The sequence below is a fragment of the Platalea leucorodia genome (genome assembly GCF_965183815.1).
Source record: "Platalea leucorodia genome assembly, contig: HAP1_HAP1_SCAFFOLD_42, whole genome shotgun sequence".
NCBI classification, from domain to species: Eukaryota; Metazoa; Chordata; class Aves; order Pelecaniformes; family Threskiornithidae; genus Platalea; species Platalea leucorodia.
Genome location: NW_028121455.1, coordinates 761,661 through 766,807, shown reverse-complemented (window position 1 = coordinate 766,807; position 5,147 = coordinate 761,661).

Here is a 5,147-nt window from a genome sequence, read left to right as displayed (position 1 = left end):
TTTCTTTTCTTTCTTTGTCTTAATCTGAAATTTCCCCTCCTGCTTCTTGTCCTTCTTGTCCCTTGTCCCTTCTTTCCCTTCATGGTGCCCACCCAGATCATCACAACTACCCAGACCAAGGACAGTCACAACCTCCTGTCTAAGCTCAGCCTCACTGGGACCCTTTGGGACCATGCAGGCAGGCTGTGGTGTCCAGCTCCAAGCAGAGAGATGGAACTGCAGAAGGACCGTGGTCGTGATTGTGAGCTATTGCTGGGACAGAGCCATGGGACATGGGGGTCAGCAGAGAAGACCTCCAGCAGGTCCCCTTCACACCCAGGCAGGCAGTAATGCAGCTGGTGGTGCTCTTGAGAGAGGACAGTGGCACAGGAAGGGAGGCACGGCGAGCTGCAGCGCAGGGAACCAACACTCACCGTGTGCCTTGGGGCTCCTGACAGGTGGTGCCAGTGGCTGCAGCCTCCAAGACACCCCTGAGCCCATGAGCAGCAGCGAGTCCTGTCGCGGCTGTGGGGAGCTGCTCTGTCTTCAGAGGGGCTGCTGGCAGAGCTGGCGCTGGAAGTGTCCACCCCAGACCTCCCACCCTTGTTGTCTCCTGGGTTCCCAGAGTCATCGCAGTGACCGAGGCAACAGCCCTGCCTGGCTGTGGGTTGGCAGTCATTTTTATGTCCTAGCAGTGCAGGAGCTTCAAGGAGCATCATGTCTCCTGTTTGCATTCCCATCCTTGCACCAGCCCCACTGCCCCACGTGCAGCCGCACAGCCCAACTGTGCAGGCACCACACAGGGCAAGGTGCATTCAGGGTGGGGAATCATTTCCCTGGCGTGGTCTGCACAACAGACCTCAATGCCCCATCTCCCTGCCCCCCTCCTGCTTTGGCAGCCCTCCCCAGCACCCAGCCCCTACCCAGGCTCGACTGTGTCCCACACAGAGGTTCACAGACAGCTCTGCTCTGGGGTCTGCCAGGCGCTGGGCATGTGTGAGCCTGGGAAGGGCTTGGTGGTTCCCCCATGTAGTTGGATTTCAAATATGAGCCCAAACCTGTCCAGGTCCAGACTGCCCTCTGTAAAGACACCATCGACCAGTTCACGTGCAGGACAGCCTTGGGTATGTACCATTCGCCAGCTTTGGAAGAAGAGCCCAGCTTTCAGGCAGTGGACCAGAGAAATCGGATTTTATTACAGAGATGATATGAGAGAGTCAGCTCTGACGAGATCATGCTAATCATGCTCACGATAATTAAAAAAAAAACAACACAAAGTACAGGCCTGGAACAAGACAGCCTGGGATTCATGTGTGGGGAGTGTTGGGAAGTTTCTCGCTATTGAAAAACAGCCATGAAATCACTTTCCTAACGGACTCCTTGAGCTCCTGGTTCCTCAGGCTGTAGATGAGGGGGTTCACTGCTGGAGGCACCACAGAGTACAGGACTGCCACCACTAGATTCAGGGATGGAGAGGAGATGGAGAGGGGCTTCAGGTAGGCAAACATGGCAGTGATGATAAACAGGGAGGCACGTGGAAAAGGCTTTGTGGCATCCCTGCTCAGAGGGGAGCATTAGCACAGCCCTGAAGATCTGCACATAGGAGAAAAGAATGAAAACAAAACACCCAAATGCAAAACAGACACAAAACACAAGAGGCCCCACTTCCCTGAGGTAGGCATCTGAGAAGCTCAGACTTCTAAACTTCTCCCTCTTTTTCTGAGGGTGGCCTCCACACTTCCCTTCTAGGCAAGGACACACTGGGCATCTTTCACCTGCCCACATAGAGCTGCTCGACACCATTTCCATAGCCTTAGCACCTCTCAGCCCCTGTGCTCTGCAGAGGGAAATGGGTGCGTGGCTGGAGAGAGGCACCTCTCCTCTGCTGGAGCTCTGGCTGCAGAGGGGGTGGCCGATGCCTTGTGCCCCACAGCCACGAGGGCAGAGACTTTGCTGGGTCAGAGAGGATGCAAGGGGGCTTGCTCAGAGGAAGGTGTCTGCGCTGGAAGGGGTGAGAGGGAGTTTTCCCAATTCTCCTTCCCCTGAAATTGCCATTTTTAGTTTGTTCTTCTTCCCTGCCCACCCCTCTGCTTCCCGGACCTTTTCCACCTGCTTCCCTGCCCCACATTGTTTTCCTCACAGCAAATTCTGAGAGACCCCATCCCAGCATTTGTGTGCTCGGTTCTGCCTCACACAAAACTCCTCGTGGGAGGGCACTGTCTAGGCACATCTCCCTGGTTGCAGGTGATAAAGAGCAGGTCAGACAAACCGTGATGTTGCCAGCAAAGGTGATGGTGGTGCTGCCTGTAGGCTGAGGGGTAGGTGAAGGCAGTTTATGAGGTTCCTAGCAGACCTTCTGATCATGCCATGTAACGGGTCAAGAATCCCAGCTGCTTCTCAAAAGTGGCAGCTCCTTTTCCCTGTACACCCCCACAGCATGAAATTGAAGACTAAGGGAAGCACCTTCCTTTCCAGGTAGCCCCTGCCTGCACCTTCCTCTTGAAACATCCCCTTGGAAATGCCCTGGGGGTGTTCTGGACCTGTGAGGAGCCTCTGAGCCACACAGCACCCTCTTGAGAGCAGAAGGACCCTGCTCTGCCCTGCCAGGGGTCACTCCTTCCACCCACAGCTTCTCCCCACAGCACCATGGGGAGATCCCCAGGCAGGCTGAGTGCTGACCCTGGCAGGCAGCAGAGTCCTTGTCATGGCACACAACCCCCTGGCGTGCAGGGACCCTGCTCGGAGCCCAGGACACCCCTGCATGCACACCCAGCTTGGCACCCCTGCAGCCATCCCTGGGAGGAGGGAGCCATCATGCCCTGTCCCTCTGATGGTGCAGCAGGCAGTCCCTGCTCTGGAGCACGTCCTCCTCCTCCACACCAGAAAAGCCAGGAGAGCCACCCCGACAGGTCCTGTCAGCTGTGGCATGTGCCAGATCTAGGAGACACTTCCAGGAGCTCATCTGCATTGCCCTGCAGCCTAACACTTACCATGTCAAAGGCTGTGAAGATTTCTCCCTTAGCGAGCTCTCACTTGTCCTCTCACCCCAGACTGCCTTTAACCTCTCACTCCTCTTGTCTGTCCTCAGTGCCTGCAGGCAGTGCCCTCAGCCCTGCTGCCCTTTGCAGAGGAGCTGCTCCTGCGCAGAGCTGTCTCTCTGCAGTGCTGCCCACTTGCCAGCAGCTCCCTCCATCCCAGGAGCCCGGCCCAGCTCAGCAGCAGAGGCCCAGCCCAAGGCAGCACTTTCTCTGCCCCTCTGGGCTCCCTCCAGGTGTCCCTGGGGCTCCAGAGGAACCTGCTGTGAAACAGGCTGAAGCAACCACTGATGTTCCATCCCTCGGCTGGGGAGAAACACTTCTTTCCAGAAGTGTAATTTCTCCTCTCAGAGTCAGTGTTACATCTAAATGTCACCTTTTTTGGTGTTATTATTACACAGGATACCCAGGCAGGGACAGGCAGGGATCTCCTTTACCCCTGCTGAGGGAAGGGATTCAGCTGAGTCAACTGAGGCATCTTATCCTGCATTTCTGCATCAAAGGTAATAGCAAAAGTGGTTTTCATATGATGTTGTAAAACTTTGACTTAACAAAGTTCGATGGTGAGGTTCACTCTATTAATTACTGCGTGGAAGAATCCTACAAAGGAAAACTGAGTTACACTCGAGTTAGACTGATTCACAGAGAGACCGGGGACACAAAAGGGTAAGGAGGACCCTCCTGTAGAGTCACGAGGTTCAGAGTGGACCCCCTTGCTTTCTAAACTCCTTCCTCAGAGAGGAGACTAGGTGCAGATGGGTCCAAACCTAGTCTCAGACTTGGTCAACAGTTTGTGTCTAAAGGATTGTACATGCAAAGTTTATGTAATGTTTGATTAGCATCAATTCAGCCTGCAATTAAAGTTACCAAGACAAAATCAAAGTTACCGTACTACAAGGTTATGCACGATATCAGTCACTTACCAAAGATCTGTCGTTGGTAAAAGTGGTTGAGTCTCCATCCCTGGAGGTATTTAAAAGACGGGTAGACGTGGTGCTCGAGGGCATGGTTTAGTGGTGGACTTGGCAGTGACAGGTTAATGGTTGGACTCGATGATCAGATTGAAACGAGAGGAGTTCACAGCCTGGCCATGGCTCAGGCCCTTCCCTCTTCCAGAGCCTGCCCCAAACCACGGGCAGTCTGGTCAAGGGGCTGAGCACACCCATCACGGACGGGCAGGATTTGCCTGGGCTGCAGGCCGCATCGATCCCCTTGCCAGGATCGGAGCAGCCCAGGCTTCACAGCCTGGTCCAGCCCCATTGCTCTCCTTGAGGTCTGCAGACTCTTGGTGACACCTCGGGGTCAGGGGTGGGTTGGAGCTGGACACCCAGCTTGAAGCTGGACCCCTAACTTGAAGGCACCCTTGAGTGGTTCATTCGGTTAATTCAGTCTTGGCTGGTTTAGCTCTCTGTTTCTGGTTGCATTTCAGAAAACTTGGCTGGGGTTTTCCTCTTGGAAGGAAAGTGTTTTGCATACAAATATGTAAATACCTTCCAATTCTTTTCCCCTTTGCTGGCTTTCCTCTCGGCAGCGCCTCCCCACATGGCATCCGTTCAGAAAACTGAAAGTCCTACCGCTCTTTGCAAAATTAAACCTGTGGACGTTATTTTTCATACATGTCAGCTACCAGCAAGCTTTTACTGGCGGCTTTTTTCTGTCACTAGGCTTTGCTCTGCTGATGTTCAGCTATCACTGAAAAGCTCATCACACCGGGTAGTTTACTGAAAACGTTTTATTGTAATCAAGAAGTGACATAACAAGGCTGCAATGTATTCTGCAAATCATTCTGCTGCTATTTTATAACAGATACCAGCTGCTTCTGCCAGGCAATTAAAAGAAAATTCAACTGTGAAAATTTTCAGGACAGAAAACTCCAGCCAGACTAATTAACGGTGGTTAAAAATAAGAGGCCCCAGCAACGCCTTTCATGTTGCGTGGTCACAACTCACAATTCTGTACAAAATGTTCGCTTTTTAAAGCTCCGATGTAAAAATCAAACAATCCAGCGGCAATTTTTTAAGTGCAACGCAGGGTCTTTCATGTCATCATTTGCAATGCTTGAACTCGTTCACATTTCAACAAAGTTTAATACAGATGACTTGGGAATTAAGTCTTTTTTCATTATCTGTCATT